Source organism: Euprymna scolopes, chromosome 3, assembly GCF_053919585.1.
Source record: "Euprymna scolopes isolate OS-2025 chromosome 3, ASM5391958v1, whole genome shotgun sequence".
In the NCBI taxonomy this organism is placed as follows: domain Eukaryota; kingdom Metazoa; phylum Mollusca; class Cephalopoda; order Sepiida; family Sepiolidae; genus Euprymna; species Euprymna scolopes.
The window spans coordinates 82,171,848-82,184,284 of record NC_136484.1 but is presented as its reverse complement, the minus strand read 5'-3'; the positions used below and the strand labels follow the sequence as shown (position 1 = coordinate 82,184,284).

The 12,437-nt window shown below is 37.5% G+C and overlaps 1 protein-coding gene and 1 pseudogene across 2 annotated transcripts in view; both read left to right on the top strand.

The window, feature by feature from the left end:
• The window catches only part of LOC145256537 (glutamate receptor ionotropic, NMDA 3B-like), a 1,196,865-nt gene that overhangs the window by 1,053,522 nt on the left and 130,906 nt on the right, over positions 1 to 12,437 (top strand). The window lies entirely within an intron of this gene.
• Positions 1,740 to 1,877, top strand: LOC145264543 (U2 spliceosomal RNA; annotated as a pseudogene).

Sequence of the window (12,437 nt, the reverse complement as noted above, 5' to 3'; positions counted from 1 at the left end):
GAGCGGCTTGCCTTCCTTAGCCACTACTTTCAAGACGATCAACCATGGCACCCCGCAATCACTGCCGCCTTTCTCAACCTCATTCTCAACCCCGCTATCGAGAGTCCTTGCAGACCACAGGGAGACTCAACCTTCCTGAAAGAGTGCTGAGCAGCGCTAAAACAATTACCAGGGTCCAACGACTTTGTGACTGCCACCCATAGGGAACTCCACAGGGATGTAGTGAGGGGGGCCGCCGACGACTCGCTATGTGCATGTTTGGGTTGGCAGCAGAGTGAGATCTGCTCCGCATGAAGCTGGGTGCCAGGTTCGAGTCATCTGAACAATATTGAGTTCTCTTTGACTTGGCGATTGGCCCGAAACGCTCTTCCTCTCAACAATATACAATGCAGTTCTGGTTTCTTGGAATCGCCGGCCTGTCTCCATTGCGGGACGATGGCCACAGAAACAACTAATCATGCATTTTTCGATTGCCGCGAACTCCACCAGTACTGGTCGTATGTTGGCGAGGTGACGGCTCACATCGACCCCGAGCATCCTCGCCCGATTACTGTATCCAACGTAGTGGACAACGTGAGGCCGCCGTGGGACTGGGAGGGACAAATGGTCTACATCGCAATCCTGGCCATGGCGAGAATGGAGATTTGGACGTCGAGATGGCTGGGGGATGCTGCCTTTTTCTGATCAGGATCTGATCGCTTTCTTTAAACACCAACTATGGGTAAAGATCAGATGCGAAGAAGAGCGGCCAAATTTGAATACGTGTTCCCCACCTATGTGTGGAGCGGTCGGTTCTAGTGTTTCTGTCGGATCCCTGCCCATTTCCAATTCTACTTCCTTCAGCCTCTCGGCCAGCCAAATAAATCTGATTTCCTTTATCAGAAAGCCTCCAAGACCCCCAACCTCCAAAAACAACAATTTTTCTTTTGCCCCCCTCACCCTCCTCTCGAAATTCACCCAGCTTGGAGGAAATCAAACCAAACACTAACACCCTCCCTCCCCCCCCCCCGCTCTCACTGTCAGATTTTTCTTTTCTCCCCTATTTAGAACACAACCCCTACCCCCTCCATTTAGAGGCTGCCCGCGAAACCCTGGTTCCTTTACAAACCAGAGTGAAACAGGTGGTCTAGCATTTCAGATAGAGTTGGGAGGGCCTTACTAACCAGTCTTTTTTTTTTCCCCCATGTCCCTCGACACAAATGAAATTTTATTAATATTGTTATCTTTTTTGTATTTTTTGATATAAAAAAAAAAAATTTAAATTGGGTTCAAGTAGGAATTTGTATTTATGTGTGTGTGGTGGGAGGGGGTCCCACCACACACACATAAATACAAATTTAAAAGGGTAACCATGATGATTAAAGATGCTGGCCGAGAAGAAAATCATTTAAAATTTCCAATAGAGATGAGATGGATCAACCAACCTCACTATCCCCCCTTCTTTTTAAGTTGACCTTGTGCGTAAGTTTTTCATTCATTTTCCCAATTGTATTTTTTCCTGTAAATAAAAATTTAATATCTCAAAGTGTATTATCTGTTCCACCAGATACTGCAAGCAAAGACCATATGTGGGGACAACCCCACATATAGGACCTTGGTCAATGTATGGGCAACACTTCATACCAATTGTCACTATCCAGCTCCCTTACTCCCAGGAGAGTTGGTCCCCATTTCCCCTTCACTCCTCACATTAAAAATCGGCCTTGTGCCTAATTTGCTCGGTGGGGGAACAAATAAATACCCTTTTCTTGGCCTTTTGGCCAAGATCAAACTGTAGTATCTGTTCTTACTACATGCTGTACTTATGTTTGTAACTTTGTGATATAAAGTGGAGGATCACTTTTCTGTATTAATTTAATGTAAAATGATCACCCACTTTACAACCAATCAGTCTCAAAGCTATTCAAGTCATTCTCCAGATCATTCAAGTTGTTTTTGTAGGATTCAAGTTATTTTTGTTTGAAGCATTCAAGTAATTCTTAAGGCAATTCAATTCATCCTTAAGTTCATTAAAGTCATTCTAAGTCATTTACTTTTTATTTATTTAAGTCATTTCAGCCCATTTTTCGGTCATTTTAGTTTATCTTCAAGAATTTCATCTCAATCCTACATTCACACATTCATTCATTACACGAGAGCATGTGACTAATGGCTATTGGCCTTGTTTTTATTTATAACCCCTTTTTCCAAACTTACCGTGTTAAAGAGAGAGTTGGGCGCCATTTTAAATTTTCCAATACATGGGTAAACACTGTATGTGTTGCATGAGGGACTAACAAGAGTTTTCACCGTCTCGAGTTGCGTCCCTTGCCGGTGTACATTTAGTTTTGTTTTATAAATGTTAAATAAAGACACCATTATGTAAAAGCTGATCTATCGTTCTGTTATTTCTAATCCATTGACATCCTCAATAAAATAATGACACATGGCGGCAGTAGTGGGGTGGAAAGATGTCCAAGTAAGATGTGAAAAAGAATAAGGAGCAGAAAATTATTTGCAGAAACAGATAAGTTTATTGGTCTTGTTTCAAATTGTAATTTATACGTACGTCACGTGGACAGGGAAAAAAATGTCGGAAGTGGACATGGGAGAAACAAACAGACCAGTGGCTGGTATAAGGCCTCTGGCGCCCCTATGTATGGAAGACAATTTAGCAGCAAATTGGAAGTTGTTTAAACTGAAATGGTATAACTACGCCATAACAGTCATTACAATATCAGAGGGCACTTTTGCTTCATATGTTGGGAGACGACACATTGAAAGTTTACTACAGGTTTCAATTTTTAACACCCGAGGACGAAAGAACACCTAACAAAATTATTTGGGCATTTGATAAATATGCTATAGGGGAAACGAATGAAATCTATGAGCGTTACGTATTTCATTCTAGAAAGCAAGGAGAATCAGAGACTGTAGAATCCTTCATTACGGCACTTCGGACGTTGATAAAAATGTGCAATTTTTGCGACAATTAATACACAACCCCCAGACAGAAGCTGAGTTATTGAAAATAAGACAGTTAGACTTACAAACATGTATTGACATCTGCAAGCTGTTTGAAAATGCTCCAGAATCGTAAGGCCTGAAGAGTGAACAGGGTGTATTTTAAACCCAGGAGAAAGACATCGGCTCAGTCTGACAGAGAGTGCAGGGCGTGTGCATTGTGGCATGGATCGAGTAAAGAGTTATGTCCTGCATTTGGTAAAACCTGTTATAAATGTAAGGGAAAAAACCACTTTGCCGTGAAATGCAAAATATCAAGGAAGAAGAAGGTGCAGACTGTCAAAACCCACCATTATGAGCAGGAAAACGACAGTAGTAGTTATTCAGACTATGGATATGTAGACAGCGTAATAGTTAAGGAAAAGGTGAATGCTGTCAGTCAGGAGGTGATAAAAGCGGAAATGATGGTGAAAGGAAAACCAATTGCCTTTCAGCTCGATAGCGGAGCGTCCGTGAACATATTGAATGAGAAACACGTGATTGGAAAAATACTGGAACATTCAAATAAGACTCTTGTCATGTAGAATGGAGCAGAAGTGAAGCCATTGGGAGAGTATCGAATAAAAATGATAAACCCCAAAAATGGACAAGAGTATGCAGTCAAGTTTGTCATTGTGAAAGACGATTTCCATCACTTACTTGGAGCAAATTCAATCCAGAAAATGGAACTTGTCACAATCAATAACGACAAATTCAAAATGATCGCCAAAGTTTCCCAAATGAATGAATCCAGCATCCAGTACTCAGACAGCATTATCAATGACTTCAGAGGTGTATTCAAGGAAGAATTGGGTCAATTACCAGGAGCGGTACATTTGTAGGTGGATCCAAGAGTAACACCCAATGTTGCAGCAACACGGAGTATATCAGTGGCACTTAAGGACAAGCTAAACTTCGAGTTAGAAAAACTGGTTAAGAAGAATGTTATTGAACCAGTGAGTGACCCATAGGAAAGTGCTTTCGCACTGGTAGCTAAGAAAAATGGAAGCCGACACATATGCATAGACACAAGACCACTGAATAAAGTTTTGAAGAGGGAACATTTTCAGTTACCTACACTGGACGATTTACTACCAGAACTGGCTGACAGCAAGGTATTTTCTACCCTGGATCTACGAGATGGATTTTGGTATGTAAAATTAGACAAAGCCAGCAGTCACTTAACAACATTTTCTACGCCATATGGTAGATTCCGATGGAAAGTTTTACCTTTTGGGATTGCTCCAGCACCCGAGATATTTCAAAAGACCCTTTTTGACAATGTGCCCGATTTATAGGGGGTGGTTAACCAAGTGGATGATTTTCTGGGAAGGGTAAAACGATGGAAGAAGCAACAATTGACCATGACCAGGAAACTGTTGCAGAGATGTTGTGATCGTAGGATGCGATTGAATGCTGAAAAATTGAACTTACGACAAGCGTTTATATCTTTCCTGGGACATGATTATCAGTGATGTTTTACGTCCTGATCCTGGGAAGGTAAGAGCCATAAAAGAAATGCCGTGCCCAACAGATGTGAAGGGAGTGCAACGATTGGTCGGATTCGTAAATTACCTGGCAAAATTTCTATCACACATATCTGACGTGATGGTCCCTATTAGAAATTTAGTGAAGACAGACGTGCCATGGACATGGTCCCAAATTCATGAAGAGGCTTTTGGGAAAATTAAAAAGTTAGTGAGTGGGGCACTGGTATTAAGGTACTATGACCCCAACAAGTATTTGGTCATTCAATGCAGTGCAAGTGAGAAGAGCATGGGGACTGCACTACTGCAAGAGGGTCAGCTGTGCACTGACTGACACAGAAACTCAGTATGCACAGATTGAGAAGGAATTACTAGCAGTAGTCTACACATGTGAACAGTTTCACCAATATACGTTTGTACTAACTGATCATAGGCCACTGGAAGCGATCATGAGAAAAGAATTGGTGAAATGCCCAAAACGACTGCAAAACATGCTGATGCGACTACAGGCTTACGATGCTACAGTTCTGTACTATCCAGGTAAGAAAATGTTCCTTGCAGACACACTATCAAGAGAATACATCTATGGATTCGGCGGTGAATATATGGACGATGAAGATGATGTCAAGGAAGCAGAATATATTCCTGTAACAGAGAGAAGGCTGCTTGAACAGCGCTCAGCCACGAAGGAAGACAGAAGCATGCAGCAGTTGCAGCAAGTAATTCTGGAAGGATCGCCAGAAGACAAAATACATCTTGACCCAGAGGTGAGACCATATTTTAATATGCGGAGTGAAATAACAGTGCAAGATGGGTTAATTTTCAGAGGAAACATGATAGTGGTCCCACTTACACAGCAGGGAGTGTTGGAAGAAAATTCCACACACCTGAGAGTAGAGGAATGTTGCAGAAGAGCAAGAGAATGCTTGTATTGGCCAAATATGAACAGTGACATAAGGGACTATGTTTCAAAATGCCCCACGTGTAGAAAATATGAAGTAGCCAATCTGGCAGAACAATTAAGGGTTCATGGCAGACCCTGGGCGAAAGTGGGAATAGATCTCTTTAAGTTTGCAGATAGACTCTATCTTTGCACAGTTGATTACATGAGCAACTTTTGGGAAATCGATCATCTTCTCAATGCACAAGCAAAGACACTGATAACTAAACTGAAACACCATTTTGCACGACATGGAATACCAGATCAGGTGGAAACTGATAATGGGCCTTAGTTTAGTAGCCAGGAATGTTTTAACTTTGCAAAAAAGTGATGTTTTACACATACACTGGTCAGTCCATACAATAGCAAGGCAAATGGTAAGGTGGAATCTGCAGTAAAGATCGCAAAAAACCTTTTCTGGAAAGCGATGGAAGATAAGGCTGACCCATACCTAGCAATGTTGGATCACAGAAATACGCCAGGCAGGGGTCTCTTATCACCAGCTCAGAAGCTGATGTCAAGGAGAACAAAAACACTTCTCCCAACCAGAGAGGATTTACTCAAGCTAGAATTGCCCAAAAATCTAAGAAAAATAGTGAAGCAAGATCGCAGGAGGCAAGAACATCCTTTCAACCAAAAAATAAAACCACTGAAACCATTGTATCCTGGAGATGTAGTACGGATGAAAACACACATAAATGGTCAAAAAGAGTGGAGGAAAGCAGTGGTAGGACGGAGTCTGGATGAGCGATCATACCATATAAAAGTGGATGGGGAATTATATCGACGGAATAGAGTAGATTTGAAGAAAAGTGCAGAGACACCCCCACTCACATCAGTAATACACCAGCCATATGAAGTGCAGAGAGAGTTACCCAAGAATGCAGAGTGGGGTACAGAAGAGATATGCACCACAGAACCACCTCAATATGAAGGTGAAATTAGAGAAAGCCCAAACCCGACCCCATCCCCAACAAAACCAAGCCCGGAAAGGTTGCGGACAACACAGTCGGGAAGAATAGTAAGAGATTCTGTGAGATTCAGGGATTTCACAACATAAGTGAAAGGGCAGAATAATCCCTGTTAGGTATGAGGGTAGTCAGCTCAATGAATGCCTAGATCACTATATTTTATAGACTCTGTTTTCATTCTTAGACTTTTTTTTGTTCTGTTTTGTCATTGAGAAAAGGGAAGATGTTGCATAAAAACACTAGAAAATTATTCAGTTAGGTAGAAAAGTAACTTATCTTGCCTTTGATAACATTTATTTTTTATATATTTGTTTTTTGACAACTTTTTCGAATCTAATACAAACCGAAATTGTTTTATTAGGTGTGGCAATGCTGTCGGAAATTTATCCTCTTTCAGATAAATTCAACGTAGAAACGAATTGTAGAAACAAAAAATAAAAGGATGAAATAAAAAAACGGGTGGGTGGGGCGGATTAATTGAATAAAATAGAAAGAGTTTTTTTTAAATGAAGAAAAGATTTTATTTACAGTAGGTAGCAAATTTTGTTCCTTTGCAGGCACTCAAATGCAAAAAACGTCAAGTAAAAAAAAAAGCACAAAAAAAGTGGTTTGCAAATTGTTGTCACAATGAACAACTACAGTTGATAAGAAAATTAAGTACGAGTACTTCCTAAATTATGCTCACAACAAATTTAACGTACTCACAAGTTGAAGATAGACAGTACATTTGCCTTTTTTGTTAGTTTAAAGGCTTTGAAATTACTCCTTTCCCTCAAAATATGCGCATACCGTTGCCATGTATATAAAAGTTTACAGAAGTGTTCGCCTCGTCGCGACCAGATTTTCTTCTTGCCTGGTTTACTTCCAGAAAGAAAAAAGCTCGGGAATCCTCGTCCGCGGCAGGCAATGAAGCAGGAGTCCATTCCTCTTCGCTGCAGGATTTGATAGGCAGATTTTCACACTGGAACCAGTGATGTCATTTAAGGAGCTAGTCTTACATTTTTATTCAAATTAAAGGGAGTTTCGTATGAACCCAAAATATACGAAACTAAGTTTAATAAGGAATAAAATACAACATATGAACCAGAATAAAAATATAACAAATATAGGCATGGGATACACAATTGTGGGTACAAAAAAATTTCGATCGTCAATTTTATTTTTTTTTTTTTTAGCACAAGTAAAATAAATATAAATCGATTTTTATGTTATTATGATGTATTGATTTTAATTTTACTGGTAGTTTAACAATAAATATCCAGCATTTTATCTTTGTAAATTGTTTTTTTTTAGTATTCAGTCGAACAATAAATAATTTGGATTGTCAAGTTCAACTTATAGTTTTAATTTTCTTTCTCTTATATATATATATGTATGTATATATATATATATATATATATATATATATATATATATATATATATATATATATATATATATATATATATAGTAAAACACATTGAATAAGTAGAACAATATGGTAGAGATCGCATATGTAACAGATTGCTGACTGATTACACCAGTTACTTGCCTCTATTTGAATTTGGTGTTGCATTGACAGCTTGATCCAGGCATGATCACCTACATTATATAGTCTATCCACTTTCTCGTCATCAAGTGATTGCACATGGTCCATTTCTTTTATTCGAGCTTGGTATGGGTAAATGCCATTCATAGGTATGGTTGCCGAGAGCGGCACCATCCTTTAGCATAACACTGTAACAGTATATTGCTTCTCCAATGAGCAGTTGTTCCTGTCAGTAATTCGCTTTATGCTATGGTTGTTTTTGGGGTTTTTTTTCACAATGCCATTGCTTGATGACACGTATGCTCACTGCATTGAATTCCCCATTCAAATAAAAACTGTCTGGCTTGCAGTCTGCAAAAGGCTGTGGCCTAATCGGCTAATATCTTATGTAGTGCTCCCTGTTCATAACAATAGACAATCGGCGTTGTTGAATAATGCTTGCTAGGTCTTGTCAAGAAATTAATCGCCAAATGACAAAACAGACGAGCCTGCATTCAATGAGAATAAGAAAACAGTGTGCATAATAATGGTTGATATCCATTCTTACACTTTGCTATGCATCATTAACTTTCAATCAATTTTTTGGCCACCATACTTGTGATGTGTCAATTTCGTAACAACATCTGACAGTGCTTGACGTCTCCGTTGACCTATGACATGACCACTGATGGGTCTACACGTCTCACAAAATATAGAGTTCTTTTGATATTTGGATGTCTGCTCTATATGTGGATATCTTCTACTGCTCTATATGTGGATATTTTCTACTGCTCAATATGTGGATATCTTCTACTGCTCTATATGTGGATATCTTCTACTGCTCTATATGTGGATATCTTCTACTGCTCAATATGTGGATATCTTCTACTGCTCTATATGTGGATATCTTCTACTGCTCTATATGTGGATATTTTCTACTGCTCAATATGTGGATATCTTCTACTGCTCAATATGTGGATATCTTCTACTGCTCTATATGTGGATATCTTCTACTGCTCAATATGTGGATATCTTCTACTGCTCAATATGTGGATATTTTCTACTACTCAATATGTGGATATCTTCTACTGTTCAATATGTGGATATCTTCTACTGCTCTATATGTGAATATTTTCTACTGCTCAATATGTGGATATCTTCTACTGCTCAATATGTGGATATCTTCTACTGTTCAATATGTGGATATCTTCTACTGCTCAATATGTGGATATCTTCTACTGTTCAATATGTGGATATCTTCTACTGCTCTATATGTGGATATCTTCTACTGCTCAATATGTGGATATCTTCTACTGCCCAATATGTGGATATCTTCTACTGTTCTATATGTGGATATCTTCTACTGCTCTATATGTGGATATTTTCTACTGCTCAATATGTGGATATCTTCTACTGCTCTATATGTGGATATCTTCTACTGTTCAATATGTGGATATCTTCTACTGCTCTATATGTGGATATTTTCTACTACTCAATATGTGGATATCTTCTACTGCTCTATATGTGGATATCTTCTACTGTTCAATATGTGGATATCTTCTACTGCTCTATATGTGGATATTTTCTACTGCTCAATATGTGGATATCTTCTACTGCTCAATATGTGGATATCTTCTACTGTTCAATATGTGGATATCTTCTACTGCTCTATATGTGGATATCTTCTATTTACTGTTGGCTTATTGTGCCCACTGTAACAGAATATGTTTAACTAGGCTTGGCACCCATCTTTATAGTATTGAACCATTTTTGAGGCGCTTGTGTTAGTTCTTGCATAGCATGCAAATGTTTTACTACCCAGAAATTATACTTGGTGGCATTGAATAAGCTGGCCATTGTTTCGAGGATCGCCTGAAGAGATTTGTAGCCAAACTCTCAGTTCAAGTGAAACAACTCTTAAGTGAATCCATAAACATGGAAGCGACGCCAGTTAAACAGCTACTCGAGAACACACTGGCTATCACTAGAAATTAAGTAGATCTTGGGGGAGGGGCTTTAGAGATTTGCAAAGGTTGGCTCCATATGTCAAAGCTTGAGGCCATGTATCCGATTATGCCACACATGAAGCACCATATTCATGAAATTCTTTGCAATGTGACCACTACTCCACTGACTCGACCGAGCTCCAATGTCTGGCCCCTATCTGTGATACATTCAAGCAAAGAATTTGTAAAGAATTTTCCTTTTTTCTTCCGTGTACCAGAGTGGATTTCCATGAAAAAGTGTCCTTCTAAAAACCTCCTATCTTTGGAATACATTTTCACAAGACTACTTTCCTTCGATTACAACATGTAACATAATTTTTGCAAAAGTGCAAAAAATACTTCTTAAGTAATTAAATTTTGTCTATTTGTTTTCAAGAGATATACTAATTGTGTTCATCATCCGACCGACAGTCGCATTAAAAAGATTTATATCAATTGTGTGTCTGCTTAATAGACAAGTAAAAAGTAGTAGAAAACAATTTATTATTTAATTCAATCAGTTTGTTTCGATCATTTCGACTATAAACGTTGAAAAACTCACAAAAATTTAATAAACTATGACTCATAAAATATAAGTTACAGTTTCATTAGGCTTGAGAATACAAATTTTGAATGAAATAAATTCGGTTACAGTTATTCAAATATTTCGAGAGAGATCTCTTTTTAATGAGAATTAAGAATTGTGATGTGGCTAATATTTTTGTTTTCTCGATATTATTTATGAAGAGACTGAACTTCAACACAATAATACACATGTGGTAGAAGTTGGGTATATGAGATACAGTGAGTAACATAATGAGGTTTGCAGTCAGTTTGCAAAAGGAGTTAGGACACATGTTAGTTGAGATGGTAGTTTATTGCGAATGTTATAACTCCTTTTTGTTTTTGAAATTTATTGGTGTTATTCCTTGTTTTATTAACTGCACCGACAATGTATTATTATTATTATTATAAATAATAATAATAATAATAATAATAATAATAATAATGATAATAATGATAATAATGATGTCTGTATCGTGTTTGACATATATATTGTGATCCATTTAGTTGGTTGTAATTGAATTTTCCATTTACGAATAACTTTTCAAATATATTTTCATAGTCTACGATATATTTATTGAAATGTGTGTTTGTTTTGTGTTTTTCAGCAAACCATTTGTTTGATCATATATGTGTACATTTCGCAGTAATGACTAAGAATGGACAAGATTCATTTAATGATTTTTCTTTTTTTCATCCAGCTTTCTTGAAATATAACGCATTTGGTTTTAAATTATCTTTCTTCGAGTTTTTTTTTTTTTTTTTGACAAATGCATTTTTATGATGTATTATGCTTGGATGTTGGAGAAAGAGAACCATTTTGCAATGGTCCTCTGAACGTACCCCAAGCATTGCTAAGTCAATTTTTCAGATGTTATTCTCAGTATCTTTTTCACTGTTTGTATATTCCTATCTAACATATCATTTGTTTGTGGTAAGTTAATGTAATGTGTTTGATATCCTATTCTTTGTCGAATGCTTTAACGTTTGTTGACTTCTATTCTGGATCATAATCCATTATACGCCTGTGTTGTCGTTGTCAAACTCGAGATGTTGATGCTTTTAAGAAACAAAGCCACTCGAGTGCAAATATTCGTTTTTTAATAAGGTTTATTTAAAACAGAAAAAAAGCCATAGATACAAGTTTTTTCGCATGCATGTGAGACAGACTGGCATACAGATAGATAGACAGCTAACAACACTGGGGGTGGGGAAAACAGCCAAACTCGTGCGCCCTTCCCCCTTGAAATCTCGTTAGCTGAGGGAATGAAAAGAGTCTTTGGAGATCATGTGATTTCATGACTTTGCTAGTTGATCTTCACTCAAACTCTTCTCTAATGAGAATTTGTGATATTTCGAATCTAGTGAGAGTTTTGCAACGTTTTTAATTACTAAGACTGATTCACAATTGATTAATTAAAATATATGTTCCTCTGATCTATGATATGACAGGAATAAATTCGTGTAAATGTGATTTTTGTGACTTTTAGAATTGTCGAAATATTGCAATGGATTAACGGTTTAACTATTCGCTGTTTCTGATTATGTATGCACCATGAACATGGACTGAGCATATCTTTAATTTGACTATCACGTGCCCTTATCTTTCAAAACATTCGGTGCAAATTCCATAACGAATGAGAATACATGCCTTCTGAAGATTGTGTTTTTGTGACTGCATTTTCATCACTAATATATAAGGTGATAATAGAAGAAAGGGTGTCTATCGGATTAGGTCATTTGTTTCCTGATACTTCAAGTTTGTGATTACTGTTTCCTTTTTTAGTGATAAAGATACAAGTTATCGTTTCTCTCTTAGATAGAAGGAGTATGTAAATTTCATCATAATTGATTTCTTGGAAAATTTGTCTGGTTTATAGTCATTGTCAATCAAAAATATAGTCCATATATGAACTAATCGAATGTTCTCAAGTGAAAATAATATTCAGTAATTTGCTTTCAATAGGACAATATCTTTTCCGTCATTTTTTTAAAAATACG